At 42.6% G+C, this 17778-nt stretch overlaps 1 protein-coding gene across 2 annotated transcripts in view; it reads left to right on the top strand.

Moving 5' to 3' along the window:
• Window positions 1-17778, top strand: part of ZEB2 (zinc finger E-box binding homeobox 2) — a 176915-nt gene that overhangs the window by 19656 nt on the left and 139481 nt on the right. Inside the window, exon 2 of one of the 2 annotated variants that reach the window (XM_084809951.1) lies at window positions 11529-11564. The exons of the other annotated variant lie outside the window; for it this stretch is intronic. The gene's annotated coding sequence lies outside the window, so the exon portion shown is untranslated. The remainder of the gene's footprint in view (window positions 1-11528; window positions 11565-17778) is intronic. 2 annotated transcript variants of the gene reach the window in all.

Raw genomic sequence — 17778 nt, 5'->3', positions numbered from 1 at the left:
CAAGAACTTTTGCCCGCCTTGGAACTTTCCTTCTTTGCTTTGCTCTAATAATTTCAGACCCAGCCGCTGCCGCCATCTCCAGACGCCCAAACCCTTACGTTGCGACACAACACTCAACTTTGTTGTTGTTGGCGTGTGTGTGTGTATTTCTAAGGAGATGATTCTATATATATTTATATATACACACATACACACACGCGCGCGCGCGCGCGCTTACAAATTGCTTTCTACTGTCCACTTCCAAACCTTCTTTTAAGGGCTGGAATTTCAAATGCCTGCTCCTCTCAACTGTGTGTGTGTGTTTCTTTCTTTCTTTCTTTCTCCCTCTCTCATTCCTCCAGCCCATCATTTTCTTTGACTAAAACCTATTTATTTGCTTCTTTGTTTTTGTTTCTGTGGTGGTTTGTTGTTGTTTTTTACATTAAACGACTTTCCATCTCTTCTTCCTGTGAATCTTGAAAAAAAGCAGGTGCCATTATATTCTCAAACCCACTCCTCCCTCCCTCCCTCTCTCGCTTTCTCTCTCTCTCACACACACACATGCACACTCCCTGCCTTACAACCTCCTTTCCTGCTAGTATTTTAAAGCAGGGATCCTGACAAGCAGTACTATTATTGCACTTTATGTTTTAGTAGATGTTTGCTGTTGCTAGTTACAGCAACACTTATCATAAGACAGCAAGAAAAGAGTAGTCCCTGGTAATTAAAGTAATGAAATATTCATTTACTCTACCTTTTCAGTAGTCTCACAAATTAGGCTGCTGCATTTAATGCCTGCACTGCCTCTGTTTTTATTATAATGGCAGCTTTCGCATCTGCAATTAGGACTAATTCTGACAGTTACAATTTCTGAGGGATGGTAAACAGCGAACGAGATGTGCGGCAGTGGTATTACACGTGAAAAAGCCCTTGTCTCTTTAACCTTGTTGTTTTTTCTCTCTCGCAGAGGTTACCTTTTCCCGATGGTGCAAAATCGACTTGACATAACTGTTCATCAGTTTCAGGGTTTTCCCTGGAGGTATTTGCATCAAATCAACCCAGTCAAGCTTCAAGTTGAAATTGGCAGGCCAGAAACTGACAGGGTAGCGACTGGGAAAGAGACAGCTAAAGTGCAGGCAGCAAACTGACAGCAGCAGAGTGAAAGACACACAGAGAGGGAAGCTTTTCAACTTTACTGGGAAGGGAGGGGGGGCAGAGAAAGAAACATCAAGTCTAAATCTTTTAGGTCTTAATAGTACTGAATGCAGGCAGCAATTTCTGAATTGTGTTGGGAGACTCAAAGGTAGCTCCGTTGAAGTTCCTTGGACCAGGCAGCAGTAAGATCTGGTTCAGTGGTGAATAAACTCTTCTCCCTTAATGTGATTGGATGCCTGAAGAGGAGTGGTCCACCTTAATTAGATCACAGCCAAAGTTCCTTGGTACCTCCCATGAACTTTCAAAAGAAACCAGGGGGAGGGGTGGGCAGAGAGGTGGCTATGGAAAGAAAAAGGAAGATCTCTATTATAGGCCTGGAATTATAGGCCAAGGAATAAATAAGAACCAAAAGTTGAGCTACTCAACAAAACTACAGCTAAAAACCTGCATGGAGACTGGCTCTTTTCGATGCCATTGAAGTAAAAGTTACAATAAGAGCCCAACTAGGATCATAGCACCTGTCTGTCTATGCTGTTCCTATTCTGTACCACATGTAAAAAACAAAACTGGGGAGCGGCTGTATCCACATATTAGACAGAGAAACCACAGACAGAGAAACCCTATTTTGACTTTTTTAGCAGCACAACCCTATGCATGTTTCCTCTGAAATAAGACTGATGGTGTTCCAATAGGGGTTATATTCAGGATTGTGGCCTAAAATATGGGCACAGAGATGTTTCTCTGGACAGATTTCACAGAACCAAGGCAAATGCATGGATCCCTTTTCAATGAGAGAGCCCCCCCCCCGCCCCCGGATTTAGATGAATTCACAATGATGTGCATTTAATTTCTATTTTAAAATATTTTCCTTAAAATATTGTCCTAAATAATCAATGAAAGAAGAATCAATTGTGACAGAATCTAGAATAAGCCAAAAGATTGGGGAAAGTTCTGTTGAATTCAGTGGAATCTATTTCCAAGTAAATGTGTACGTATAAGGCAGATACTAACATAGCCTTTACACCCCAAATCCAAATACATGTACTTAGAACGAAACCTCTCTACTTCCAAGGACGTTTAGGCATAGTACAATCCTAGCCACATTGTTTCCTAAGAAGTATCTCCTTGATTTCAGTGGGGACTTAATCCCAAGTAAGAATTGCAGCCCATGAGTTGCGAGTTAAGTTTCCTCCTGCTTGATTTAACGAACTGAAGATAATATGCAAGAATAGTAGAGTCAATTGGTGTTGATTTTTTTCACAAGGGAGAAAAGTAGCAAAAACATTCATGTGAGGTGTGTGTATGTGCGTGTACGTGCGCCTGTGTGCATGTTCACCACGTTCGTGTTGTTTTCTTCTTTTGGCCTTTGCTAGATGATTAAAAAAATCCTTCTTCTCACTTTCCCTAACCAGACTTCTGCTACAGTAAAGCCTTGCTTTCAAACAGTTTTCCAGCCCTACATGTGACAGGCATTGGCTGATCTGCTGATGCCCATTCGACAGGCACTGTTGAGCTAAAGTGGTGTGACGGCACAGTTTTGTTAAGCTGTGAACAAAGGGGGCTGGAGATGCCTAACTGGCATCATCCATGTGCATATTGGCCTTGTCACAGTTTTGCTTGATTTAATGCTCTGTTTATTCCTTGATATTAGAAGTTAAATTCCAAACAATATGTTTTCCTATATTACAAACTTTAGTTTGAAAGCTTCCGCTCCTGAGGATGGCAGATCCATTTTGGTCTGACCAATTGCCATACAGCCAATGCTGAAAACTTAGCTTCCTGGATAAGCAGAATGGCTACTAGACCTCCTTCACTGTTATCCATTTTAAAAAGACGGGAGGGAGGGAGGGGGAAGAGATGGGATTTCATCTTTAAAAAAAAACACACCCTGATTTATTTTTTCTTTGATCATTTGTTGAGAGTCGTTATTTATTGCAACAGTGGATTTTCTTATAAGCTCCCAAGGAAAGGTTACTCCTGAGAGCAGATGGGACTGGCTGGCTGGACTTTTCAAATGACATATCATCCCAATGGTACTGCTGTGATAAAAGGAGTCTCTTTGCAAATACCTGTAAGCACTGTCACACGAGTCTCAGCAGCCAGAAAGAATGGATCTGGATGATGGCAGGTTAATAGGAATGAGGAAGAAACAGGATTATGGTAATATATATTTTTAAATGCTCGTTAGGAAGGCAGAACTTGATAGAGTGACAGTTCTTAAAATGGATGACTTGAGTGACTGGCACAAAATTTGGGGTTTGTGTCTGTTGCATTGTCAGTGGTTTAGATCTGATTTCTGTGAGAGGTATTGGGGTCCTTTTGGCCTTCTTTTTCTAGCCATCTTCAGGTTTGTGCAATATTTGCTAAGAGATTAGTAAGCAGACTTACATGGAGGAGGTAGTCATGGCAAGCTGCTTTTGGCTGGAAGGAATGTTCGTTAGGTCAGGGCATGAAGACGCAGGGCGCAGCCCTGAGCTGAGGCTGAAGATCAGGTATTTTCTTCTTTGTGTCTTATATCAAAGGCGAAGTTGCTGGTGGAGAGAGTGGTGGTGAGTTATCAAATCCCAGCAGGAGCACAGATGTTCCCACTTTTTTATATAGGTTTCCTAAGGAACAACTTTGTCTCCAAGCAGTTTATCCAAATCAGGAACTGCATGTGCACAGACAGAAGGCACATTTTCCTTTTGTGGTTGCATGCCTTTTCCTCCCAGCTTGGGATGGTGGGCAAATGGGGTAAAGCCAGCAGTGACCCCAGGGTAAAACACACCCACTGGTTGCTTCAGGTGAAAGTTTGTGTTGTGCAATATCTGTTTGGGAAAATACCTGTGGGGGGGGGGGGCTTTCCTCAGATGTTTGGCCTGCAGAACTGTGCCCAGCGATTGTGTACACTGGGGGATGCTTTGTGAATTTGCTTTTAGCACCATGCTTTGCTGCAAACTGGGTTGGCTAGGAAGGATGAGTTCAAGGCATTTGGTTTCTCCACCAAAAATGTAACATCTGCTCAGTGCCAGAAGGGGGAAGGAAACCACGGGGAGATATACCATGCGATAAAGATTTCCTGGAGTGGAACCATAATGTGTAAATAAGATCAGTGTGTCAGAGTTTGATGTTGTAACAGATTCTTCCAATCTAGCAATCCTGGATTATTTCCCCTTGTTTCTCCTTATAAAAGAGAGCAGTTCTTTACTTGAGAGGCCATAAGTAGGTGGAGGGATGAGGGAGAGAAAAGGAACGCTTAACAATATGAAAGAATCCCTTTTCCTAACAGTTCACTCAAGAGCTTACATCTGAAATTGAATCTGCTGGACAAAACCTGTCCCATTTTTCCCCCCTACCTGCCCTTAGTCTGCTTCCTTTCAACTATGACAGTTTTACTAACAGAAATGAATGGCTTTGCCTTCCATGGTACCTTTTCGTTGTACGCATTTACATCAAGGGCTGCAAACAGCGAGCTGGGTGATATATGTAAGGGAAAGCTTGTGGAGAAAAAGCTTTAATGGCTATTTCTTATTTCTATTTTTGGTGTAGTTTTTCAAAAGCTGGGTCCGTAAGAATCTACTCACTGTAGTCAGATCACGAGATGCGACACAGAATGCATTGCTCTTGAAGTATGAGAGGTTTATGTGTCCAAGTCCCATAAGAGTTAATGGGAGTTGTACATGTAAATCTCCCGAACTGTGAGATAATAGGGGCCTTTTTATGTAGGGATGAGATGGGAAGCTTATGGAATTTCAAAAGGGACCTAGCTTTAGATTTAATGTGTCCCATTAATACTTTATTTTAAATATTTATAAAACATACAGGCCAGAAGAAAATAAGATGTAAGATCCTTATTAATAACCCAGAAGCACACCTGATCCTGCTATTATTGAGGTTAATGGCAAAGCTACTCTGGCTGTGTACAGTCGATAGCTTCTGTGAGACTTGGAGGGGAGGTATTTTAAGCTATAATTGTCTATTGTAGGCATGTTAATATTTTGTGTTTTTTCAGGATTTCAAGCTGCATCTTGAAAAAGCCAATACTAGTCCCCAGAGGTGACAGCACCTCCACAATATGTGTGTACAGTTTTGTGTGTGTATCACAACCACCAATTGGATAAGGGTCTATGACAAGTAGCATTCTTCCCTCTCCCCATAATACCTGGCCACTTTTTGACACCATTTTTAAATCTTCCCATCCCAGTCATATACATATGGCTCCTTTTTGAACCAAAGAGTAAAGCTTCTCTTAGGCATGAAATTCAATTTATTTATTTATTGCATTTATATCCTGCCTTTTTTCCTCCAAGGAACTCAAGGCAGCGTACATGATCCTCCTCCTTCCTCCATTTTATCCTCACAACAACAACCCTGTGAGGTGGGTTGGGCTGAGAGTCTGTGACTGGCCCAAAGTCACCCAGTGAGCTTCCATGGCCGAGTGGAATCTGGTCCAGTCAATTACACATCTGATTCTGCAATCTATGAAATTAGGAGGGAGAACTCCAATTAGAATAATGGAGGGAAGAGGATCCTACCCTGCAAGAACAGCCTCCCTCTCCCATTACTTTTGTATATTTATCAAGCTACCCAATGGTGAAACAGGCCTTGATAGTGGCAAGGGAAAAGTTACTCCTGCTGGCCAAGATAAATAATTATCTATACTCAGCCTTTGGCTTGTGGGTAGAGGGGAAAAAGAAGAAGTATTATAGAAACTGAATTCACTGTTTCTATAATACTGTACATAATTAAGAACATATAGTCGGTCCTGAAAAGGTTTTTTGGGATTGCATGCACATAACAGAGAACAGAACCACAGCTTTAGCCCACAATCCTAAGCATACTAATTCCAAGAACATGTGTTCAGGACTGGGGTGTTAGTTTGCCATTTTTTCTGCCTTTCATGTGCTATCAACAGCATTATCAAGTTGATCATCATGAAAAAAATACGCTGGTTGACATGACCTTTTACATCTTTACCAGTTAACAAGGTTAAAGCCTTCATGGTATCAAATGAAGGCAACATAAGAGGAAAGAATGGATATGATTTGCCCTAGCTGTAACTTTGCACCTAGCCACATCCAGTAAGTCCCACTGAAATCAAGGGTCTGTGAAGTCCACATACTGGGTACAGGTGTGCAACATAGTACTCCCATCCTGATCTCACCTGACATGGAAGAAAGAGTCACAGCGTTTCCATGCAGGTTACTGCCAAGGGTGTGTGGCACCAGACCTCTAGGTTCTGCTTGAAAGTCAGCTGCCCTGTTTGCAAGTCTGCCTAGTTTTGCAGATTAAAAAGCTCCCGTCAGGGCAATGGGGAAATGAAATGGCAGACCTTTCCATCTTAACAACTTTGTCACAGAAATTGTGAGCTGTTGGGCAAATCTCAAATCTCTTGTATCTCAAAAATATTTAAAATGTAACATGGGAAGAGTTAAGAAAAAAAAACAGGTGCATCAGCATTGAAAATAAGTCCTTTCCACCTATTTTTACTACTAACCCTCATTTTTACCAACTGTGTAAGTCATTTGTAGCACATCAGTAGCTTGAAAGGACAAAAGAACCAACTATCTTTTGTTTTTCAGAAGTATATCTGCCTAGGCAAGTCTTGCTTGCCAGAGGTGAGTAGAAAAAGGACTGTTGTTGGGGTTTTGGGGGTTTTTTTTAAAGGTGAGGTCTACTGAACTTCCCTTCCCACATCTCATTTGAAGAGCATTGTAGACACACAGATGGCATACAGACCAGACTTGCACTGCAGAAATCTAAGATGGTAGGCAGGTCTATGTGTTCTACACTGTAACAGCACCTGAAGGAAAAGGAAGGTGTTTCTATATACAGGAAATCCATTTAATGTAATGGGAACTGGACTACAGTAAGGTAATTTCCTATAGGAGAGGCAGCACGTTAGGCTCCAAGAGGCTCCAGTGTGTTCTGGACAGAAACTGCAACCACGGAGCCTTCCCTACCATTAGGAAGAGTGAGGTGACTGCCTGAGGCAGGTGATTTTGGGTGCCATGGAAGGGCAGTGTTATTGAACATATTGCATTTTTACTGTCAAGGAAAGGGAGAGATGGTATTTGCTACCTTGAGTAGCAAAATAAATTGGCTTGCTTTAGTTATTATGCACCTTGACTGTGTGTGTGTGTGTGTGTGTGTGTGTGTGAGTGTGTGTGTGTGTGCGCGCGCGCGGTCGCCATGTGCTGCTCCTCTCAGCCAGCAAAATGTCTTGGCCCAGCCCTGGTCATTTTCCATAGCTGGCAATGAGAAACATATGTAGCCACCCACTTCTTATGCTGGAATGACAGTCTGAATTGATGGATGCATCTGAATATGAACCATCCCTTCCTTCTGGTTCATGCTTTAGTGTCTAATTGGAAGTATGGAAAACACTGGAAAAACATACATGATGTAGCATGAGAATTGTGGGTGGGGGGCTGCTGCTTTCCCTGCAGGGACCAAGCAGCCCATCCATGGATTCATACCTGCTGTGAAAGCAAGTTGGGAACTGGGCAGGCACTTCATGGCCAACAGATCTCAACTATAGTGAACAACAGAGCCCAAGGCCTATGGAAAATGTCTGTGTAGGAGCCCTGAGACTTGTTACAGTGACCCATCTTTGTTTAGGATGCAGCATAATGAGTGCCGTCAGTGTTTCGGCAATATAATGGCAGGACTGCATGCAAGTATAGTAGCCCGTACTAGTAGGGCTATGACATGGAGTTTCTTTCAGTGGGTCTACTAGAGAAATTTCAGGATGGTTATTTGGTGCAGGTGCACGAGTGTTGCTAGAATGGTACAAGCTCTTCATCATTTCTTGCCAAACAAAGAAACAGGCTCTTCCCTCCCACCCATACCACTTTTGAGATTCTGTGTGGGAAAATATAACTTTAAAGACCTGTATCTGCCATCTGAGACTTTGAAAGAGAATGTATCCTTCAGCTAGAGATAGCAAGCTGGACAGAGCTTTATTTCTAAAACGAAAGGTGTTGGGAGCTCGCTGAGCCTTCCTGAGTGTCATGTGCTCTCTGACCTGGATGCCGTTCTGTGCCTTTCAAGTTGTGCATGGGTTGGTGGTAGTAACTTAGTGGGAATGGAACAACATTCTGCAGATTCTCAGAGGTATTCTTACACACGGCTGAGCCCTGGCATTGAAAATATGGTTCTAGCTGGGGTTCTACCCCTGCCGTCCATGTATCAGGCCACATACAATTATTCCTCAGGAGCATCTTAACACTAGTTATCATGAATTATAGCAAAAATAAAGTAAAACAAAAGTGCCACAACAAATGCACTTTAAATATGCGATGGGATTTATTTTAAATTTTTTGCAATTTCATCTTGAATATATCTAACAGCAGGCCCCTGTTAAACTTTGCTGTGAATCTTAACCCCATTGCCAAGGCAAAATCTGGTTCCAGACCTAAGCCTTGGGTCCTACAATCCGTGCCCTTGTAGCATGACATCAAATTATGCACCATAGACGATCTCCCAAGTTTCAACAAGGAAGGACACAGCACTTCTTCCATCCCTCTTTCTGGATATCTCTTGCACATTTTCCTGTGATAGCTATCTTCATTTGTTGGGCAAGCTTTTTACTGGCCAACCCCTAGCATTTAGGCTGGGTACTGCACAATATTTGTAAAAGGTCATCACTTTCAATGATTAGGTGATATTTATTATTTTATTGGAATGGCGGAATTGGAACGCCTGTTTTTTTATAGTTGTATCATCAGCCCCAACTGATTAGATAGTACTTTGTTCAAAGAAACTGATTTCAGTTACACTTAATTTTCCGATTCCAAAAGAGTGCTGCAAAACTCTATGCCTGTCTAATTATATTTTATGCCAGGCTGTGCAATACAATATACGTGCCACAGCAATCAGTGAGTTAATGGTATCAATCAATTTGTAAACAGATGAAGTCACTCATTCTCAAACTGGTTTTTCCCCAAAACAATTACTAAATTACAATGGAGGGGGGGAATTGTACAGTTACTGTATTTGTGTGCTGTGTTACAATCAACATACCAGGGAAACAAAACAATTTAATGCAGAAAAATCATCATTCATCTACATTATAATTGCTTCTTTTTCACATCTACAGGGCGGTTAATTAAAATTGTGATTAAATGCGGTCGCGCTGCCTAAGATGTCTTGCCCAAAACAGGTGGTACAGAATTTAAAAGTAAAAAAAATGTAATTAGCATTGGAAATTGAGAAATTGCCTGTAAGAATCAGTGTTAATTTTAGTCAGTGATGAGGTAATTTATAAATGAATGCAGTGGAGGCTGTGTAAATGCACAATTGCCTTCCTTCCCATTCTTAGCATTCTCAGCATGCAGGTGAAAATGTTTTCAAAATATTGAGGTAATTTGAAAATCAATCCATGCATTCTTCGTCATCTTCCCTTGGTAGGAAATGCTGCCATAGATGGCACAATATGTCAGTCTGGCACTTTCTGAAAGCAACGTCGATGCCACGACATTGGGTTTGGGACATCAGATAAGATGATGACAATACCAAAACTCCTGGATGGATCCCTTTACGCTGGCCACAAGTATCAGGGAGTCTTCGGTCACCGAAATCAAAATGTCTTCAAATACAATATTTGCTTACATGATATTAAGTTGACTCAATGTCTCCTCCCAGTTTAAAAGAACATACAGCCAAATCCTGTGCACCTTCCCTCCAACTAAGGGTACACAACAGTTCAGCTCCACAGTGCAATCCCAATCCTAAAATACATGTCTACTCAGAAGTAAGCCACATTGCATTCAGTGGGGCTTACTCTCAGGTAAGGGTGTATAGGATTGCAGCCTAAGTCATCTGGACTGAGTTTTAATAATACAGTTCGAATATTCTACACTCAGACAAAGTCTACACTCATGTGCAATATAGATCAGTTTGATTTCCTGTTTAATGTTAATGCAATGGATGATGGAGTCTCAATCACACTACTACAGTTATTATGTACACTTTTCTCTCCCTTTCTTCCACAAAACACTGCTGAATGAGTGGGAACTAGTACTTACTGAACTTATGTGTTTGTGTGTATGTGTGCATTTTAAAAGCTTTTTCAAGCATGAATTGTTGTAAAGCACTTAAGGCCCAAATTCTTGAGGTGGGCTTCCTTGCCCCATTCTGAATGCTTTTGTGCAGAGGGACATGCAGGCTAGATCACAGGTTGACAGGAGCATAGATGGGATCTACTGTTGAGTAAATTGGGATCTACTGGTACACCTCCAGGTGGTTTGGAGCAGATTAGCACTTGTTTCCTGCTCCCAAGGGTTTAACAACAGCAACCATAAAAAGCCTTCTTTCTCCCCATCCTAAATCAGGCTGCTGGAATCAAGAAAGATTGGGGAGGAGGAAAAATGAGCAGATTTGCCTGCAAAAAGATTTGTGTGCTCCAGGTCTGGCTCTGTAAACAAGTGCTTGGGCTGAGCAAATGCTCAGGGGCACCTTGTTCCTCAATTCTATGTTTGTATTCCTGAACCACTATTTTGCGCATGGGTACAAGCTAGTGGACTTCAGGGTTCTAGTAGAAAGCAAAGTAGATACCCAAAGCCTGTGCAGTCCTGGGCTAGACAAATGTAAACTGGAAAAAAAGGAATAAGAAACGAATACCAGTTACTCGTGTTTCAAATGCTAAAACGGGTTTCTGTAATTTTATGCACGCGCACATACATACACACACACACACAGCTAGGTAGTTTCAGCCTGATCCTAAGCAGGCTTCCTTGAAAGGAAGTCCTGCTGTGTTCAACGGGGGGGGGGGGGACTTCCTCCCAAGTAATTTAAACCATGCAGCGCACCTCCTTACATGTTTACTCAAAAGTAAGTCACTAAGTACAGGGGAGATTACTCCCAGTAAGTATGCATCGGATTGCAGCCTTAATACTTTGGATTCTCTTTGATTTGCAGTACAATCCTATATGTGTTTTCTAGGAAGTAAGTTTCACTGTCTTGAAGTGTGCATAGGATCACCATCTAAATAAGCCATTCTACATTAAAAAAAAATTGGAAGCAGTGTAACCTTAAAAAATCCTGTACGCAAATCTCAAACCTTTCTCCCACCTCCAAAGATCCCCACAACCTAATCATTCTGCCCGTTGCCTTGTCTTTGCCGTCTGATGGCAAGCCCCAAAGCCTCAAACATTTTGTAACAACTATGTGACAAATTGTGGTGCTTTTATTCATGTCAGGCATCTTTGCCAGGATTGCTTGTTGTGTTTTCTGTTTGGCTGTGTCATGGGACCAAAGGTGGCTGCTTTTGTACAGCATGTCAAATCTGGTTAACATGCAGCCATTTATCTTCAAACCCACTTCTGAACAATGGCCGCGGTGCGCAGGGCCACTGGTACAGGCCTGCCTGCTTCAAACATCTTTTTTTTCTTTTTTCCTTTGGCTGGTTCTAGGTTTTTTTATTTGAAAGCACCCCATCCTCTCTGTAGGTATGTATTATGTATGTCTGTACGTGTACACCTCAAATTTAAGCATGCTGTTGCACAAGGCCGTGTGCCAGATGAGACATTTCATAATTTGGGGAATCTTTTAGAGACAAATTGTCCAGTGGAAGTGTAGTAACTGAACTGCTTGTTGTCCATGAAAGTATAGCAAATCAGAAGCAGCATCATTGGGGCGGGGGGGGGGGGAATGGAGAGAGAAAGAAAGAGGACTCTATGTCTTGTGTTACAGCACTTTATCAGAGTTTGATAATAAAAAGATTGATTTAAAAAAGGAAAAAAAGAATGTGGTCTCTGTGAATTTATGAATGGAGCCAAAACCCTATAAATGTTGAATTGCTCATTTAGACAAACAGGATTGTGCATGAATGTGTGTTCACTACACAATGTCTTTCTGCTTGTTGTTTCAGTATATATTTTTATGTTTATGGAGTTGCACATACAGTATACATGTTTGTATTTAGGGTATTCCTGGCTCTGTTTACATAATGGATTTTAGGGCATTTATTGTATAGAGAAATAAGCCAAACTCTGAAATCTAGAAATGTAGAAACATTTATGTTGCTAACATTTCCAGATCTGGTCATTTCTTAGCCTTCCAGACAGTGCAGAAACTTTGTACAGACAACTATTTGCTTAAAGATATGGTGATTATTGTCTAAGACTGCTCTAGAAATTAAATCATTGCAATCAAGAGCTCCCTCTCCCCCCCCCAAAAAAAAACACACACCACCCTACACAAACCAAGGCTTGGAAGCTTTGATGCTTTGCTCCAGTATTTTAAGGTATTTAAAGTCGCCAAATTGGTTTATGAATGATTTCTTGCATGGAACAATGATTAGATCATACAGTACAGTGAGGTTACTTGAAGGGAGAGAGGAAAGCCTAGGCATGTTGCTGTCTTTTTGTTTTTATTTCTTTTCTCTCTTTTTTGTAAATAAAGGACCCAAGAGATTGCTTTTCACTTTGAAAACAATCCCTAATATCAGGGAAATACTCTGTTTGCTTATGCGTACATAATGCAAGTTTGTCCGCCTGGGAACTGCAGCAAATGGGAGAAGTATGCATGGATTTCACAGGTAACAGGATTACGTGGGCACATAATTGATCCATTGGGGGGGGGGATGACAGTGCTCTAAAGATGCCTGGCTTTGGAAATGGAGTTTATGAAACAGGCATTTGTAAATTCAAAGGAATCAATATGTCAATTTTATTACATCTCAGGACCAGCTGGGCATTAAAGGAACAGTAGCCTCTCTTCCCCCCCACCTTCAAAATTGCAGCTGCGTCGTCCTGCATTGTGTACCCCTCTTTAAAAGGCTAAGAATATTTGGAAAATGTACTTTGCTCAGAGGTTTGCACCTATTCAAGGATTGCTTCTGCATTGTTGGAGAGAAAAAAGGAGGGGAGGGGTACAGAACACAGTACATTTTGCCACATTGCTTTTAGAGACAAAAAGTGCATTTCTTGAATCCATGGAAGCCAAAGCAAATGTACAAAGGGAGCCAGGATTGCAACCACAGTTTTCTTGTAAGATTGGTGTGTGTGTGTGTGTGTACACACACCAGTTTCTTGCTTTCACCACAGAGAAAGGTAACTCTTCCTAGGCCAAATGTTGAAAATATTGAAGGAGCCATGGGAATTCCACACCTGTACTTCAAGCCAAGATGTTAACACTGGCTGTAAGAATCAGTTATACAGCATCAGATACCCAATAGATCACAGATTAGAATTCTCTATCAGAAACGGTCTTAGCCAATTCAACATGATATTTGGTGTTTGCCCTTGGTTTAAAAAGGTAACTCTAGCCAAACATTTAGAATTATATGAACATAATACAAGGTTTCAGTTACCTTCAGTTATCTGAAGGTACTGTTCTGGTACAGTGCTCTCCTTTTTTGGAAACAAACGAAATGGACATGAGATGCTAGATGACTTAAGATCTTTTCAATATAAGCAATGAGAATGCTTTGAATGCACTGAGAAACAGATTGTAGCTACCAATTCCCATCTGGCTGTGACCTACTCAGCCTGTTAAACAACTTGGGTAGAACTAACAGCCAAGACTAGCAGAATTTAGGGTGTCTTTGCATGAGCGATTTATTTCATGCTCGTGATTAGCTACTCATGGAAGTTTGAGGGTCCTTTACACATGATGTCATCAACCCCCAGGACGTCTCCACACCTTTTCCTGTTTATCCCACTTTCAAAAAGATCAGAGATAAACTGGAATATAAATAACCCACGCAGGATATTGGCAGTGTGAAATGCCAGCATAGCACTATGAACTTGCCAAGGAAGGACTTTCCTTGATTCAAACCACGTGTCTGCCACGTAAATGCTTGAGCACAGTTCTTGATTGGTGGGAGAAGAGGGTAAAATGCCTCCCTGCAATGAAGGGAGACAGATCTGATCCCCCACTCCACCAAGCTCAGAATCAACATCCTCTGTTGATTCAGACCACCCCATTAAGTTAAATGAAGCTTACTTCCAAGTAAGTGTGACTTACAGCACAGTCTTGCATCTACTCAGAAGTAAGTTGTAGCTTTCCTGGGGGCTGCAAGGAAACAGTACAGCACAAATTAAGCAACAAAAACAAGACTCCCCCCCCCACGCACTCCTTTGCACACATACCAGGGAGGGAGGGAGATGCTCCCTTGATTCAAACCACGTGTCTGCCGTGTAAAGGACCCCTTCCTAATCCTGCAAAGCAACTGAAAACAGAAAGCCGCAGCAAGGATGTGGGTTTTTGCTAATGTAGAGACACCCTTAGTCTGTGCCTGTGCTTACCAGGGCTTTGGCTTAACCCTAGACTAGAGCAGATGAAGCCATAAGAACAAACAACTGGGGGGTCAGGAATGCGTCTCTTGAACCAGGAAAGATCCAGGCATTTGTGAGCCCTGAATGCAGAGATCTGAGTGGATTTCAGCGTGTCCCTGGTATTCCCATTCCCCAACAAATGCATGCCAAATCCTAACCCCTACTTGCCTGAATCTACTCTCCCTTCTGGTGTCTTGAAAGCTGAGAGGACAATTAAGAGGATATTTGGGGCTTCTGGGTCTGGGGCTTGTTAAACATCCATGATTTGCTAGGTTGTTTGCATTGGTCATTTATTGAACCCTTCCCCTTCCTACTGAGTAACTACACGAGTACTAGAACTATGGGGGACAAGGTAGGATTCCTTGATGGAATCCACAAACCACACACTTCTAAGACCCCCAATTTTAGCTGAATCATGTCCCTCAAAGTTGTCAAGTTTCCCCCACCCTTGGAAGCACTGAACCATTCGAATCTCCATGTTTTTCTGACCTGCTAGGAAAGAGTACAGCAGACGTGGGAACCTCAGGTCCAGGGGCCAAATCTGCCCCTCCAGGGTTCCCCAGATGACCATGACCCCTTCCCTTAGCCCCACCCATTTGCTTTCAGTCACCAATCGTTTGGTGGTTTTCCAGCTTTAGTGCAGTTTTTTCCCCCATTCTAAAATGGCTGAATTGCCTCTCCTAATGCTTTACTGGTATGTTTTGTATTTTTGGCCCCATCCCTTTTGCCCTGCCCTGTTATTGCCTTTGGCCCCACCTGCCAGTGGAATGTGGCCCCTGAGAGTTTCTCCAAAATTAAATTCAGCCCTCAGGCTGAAAGAGGCTCAACGCCCCTGGAATAAAGCATTTAGATCGCAGGGCATGACTTCCAAGTATCCCCCAGCCCTGTTACCTCCTATTTAAGAACATAAGCACACACCTGAGGAGAGTTGCACCTGGATCCTACCATCTCTCTGGTTCATTTATTTATTTATTTACTTACACACACACACACACACACACACACACACACACTTTTGAGGATCTCTGAAAACCTTCAAGCCCAGAAGCCACAATTGGATTAAAATTGGAGTTTTGTACTTAATGTTTTGAGGCTCAGTGTTGGTTCCAGATTTTGGCAGGAGCCTTTGGGCAAGATACCTGCAATGGGTTCTCCTCTTCTTCCCTCTGCTGTAACTGTTGTCCATTCACTTGTCCCCACTCCCTGCGCCCCCCCCCTCTCTGGGTTCAATCTGCAACACTACCAAGAAAGAAAGGTCAAGGCAAGTGAGGCTGCAACCCCTCCTGCCCTTGTCACTGCTTGCGTGCTTGGTGAGGGCGGGTGAACAGACAACAGGGACAGTGGCAGCACAAGTGAGGAGAAGAAGCAGGGGGCTCCAAGGCTCAGCACTGAGCCCCCACTGGAGTGGGGGCGTCAGCAGGAGCCCGACAATGCCAACCCCTGATGCCGGCCTTCCTGAGCATCCACATCTCTCTCCTATGCCAGACATACAGAGGCTTCCCTGAAATTTGGTACCATGGCACCACATAGTCAGTATAGGTATTTTGCTCTCTGTGTGTATGTGTGCGCGCGGACATGTTTTTAATGTATGCATTTATGAGAACAGGAATAAAGCAAGTTGTCTTATACCAAGTCAAACTATTTGTTACATTTTTAGCTACTTTTGATTGGCAGTAGCTCTCCAAGGCTTCCGGCAAACAGTATTTCACATTATCTGCTACTTGATCCTTCCTTACTGAAGGTGCCAGGGGTTGAACCTGGGACTCCTGATTTTTTTCCTTTTTTCCTTTTGGCTTCCTTTCTTTTACATATGTGAATGAGAAATAGACCTCCTGTTTGAGACTTGTGAGATTCCTAAGCAGACAAGGATATGCACATTCTTCACTTCAGATCACTTCACCATACCACAGGTCCAATTTCTTAGGGGTCGCGTTCTGTAGCATGATGTGCACAAACAGGAATTGCCCTGGGGAATCAGGCCAAAGGTTGAAACAGTGCAGCAATATACTTCTAGCAGTTTGGGGCCAACCCCTGTTTGTTGGCCCCCAACATCTGGTAATTAGGGGTGAATTGCCTCTGAATATGGAAGTTCCATTTATAGCTATAAAGGCTTCTAAAAATTGATAGACCTGTCCTCCATGATTTTGTCCAATCCTGTGGTTCCCAGCCTTGGGTCCCACAGCATGGGCAATGGTCAGGGATAATGGGAGTTGTAGTCCAACAACACCCAGGGATCCAGGATTGGTAGCCAGTAGTAATCCTGTTGTAAAACTGAGTCAGGGAATAGAGGAAACTGCTTTCACAAGGTCGCCCTATTTATCCCTTTGGTCCTGCATTCTCTCTTCTGGCTGGCACCAGGAGTCTATTCCAACTCTCAAGCAGAGGTTTTTCTTCTCACCTACTAACTGAGATGTTAAAAGGGATCAAACCTGGGGTTTTCTGCATGCAAAGTGTGTGCGCTATCACTGAGCTAGGGCTGACCTGTGCAGGTACACCAAAGTCACATGAAATGGTAGAGTGAAGCCTGTGATTGTACCACTGGAAAGTGGGGAGTAGGAGTTGCATATCTCAGTCTCCCTGTCTTGTATGAAAAAAAACACACCAGATGTAGAAAATCAGCAGCTCAGGAAGAGAGGTTAGCCTAGAAACATTCTCCCTAAATAGGTTTCTGTGTTCAGGAAGTTTGTTTATGTGCCTCCTGCTTCCTTCGTTGCAGCAACCTCTTCCTCATCACCTTTACTCATCTTTGCAGCATCTCTCCTCTTCAACATGAGGGTATGCATAATGCATAGAGCTTTTTATGATAACTGTGTGGAAAAACCAGTCCTGGAAGTGCCCAGCTTCAGGTGCACATTGGAGCCTACTGAGTGCTAATTGTACTGTATTCAGATGTAGATGTATTCAGAAGCCTTCCAATAAACCCTTAATCATCTTATTGATGGTGGAATATTCCTTTGGGAGAGCGACCATCACTCAGGGGTACAGCACATGCCTTGCACTCAGAAGGTTCCAGGCTCGGTCCATGGCATCTGTGGCCAAAGGGTCAGGTAACAAAGTGATGTGAAAGGCCAAGAGCTTGGAAGAGCTGCTGCCAATCAGAGGAGACAATACTAGACTAGATGGATAAAAAATAGCCTTACCTGGTATAAGGCAGCTCATCATGTTTCCCCAAGGAAATACTGAGACTTTTACAGTGGATAGGGAAATTTTCATTAATTCTAGCAAAGTCTTTTGATCCCAGTCATAGATTAGTAATTACAGAGGGTGCTTCCTGTTTCTGCTGGACTTTGCTATTGTTCTTTCCTACTGTGCTACCTGTTGGTGTTATTCTGGACTCCACTTACTAAACGTCTTTGGGTTTGCCTAGTGGCCATGAATATGC

Source organism: Heloderma suspectum, chromosome 1, assembly GCF_057233095.1.
Source record: "Heloderma suspectum isolate Gila_16-S chromosome 1, 16-S_ref, whole genome shotgun sequence".
Taxonomy (NCBI): Eukaryota; Metazoa; Chordata; class Lepidosauria; order Squamata; family Helodermatidae; genus Heloderma; species Heloderma suspectum.
Note: the sequence above shows the minus strand (reverse complement) of the source record. Positions and strands in the feature narration are given on the sequence as shown.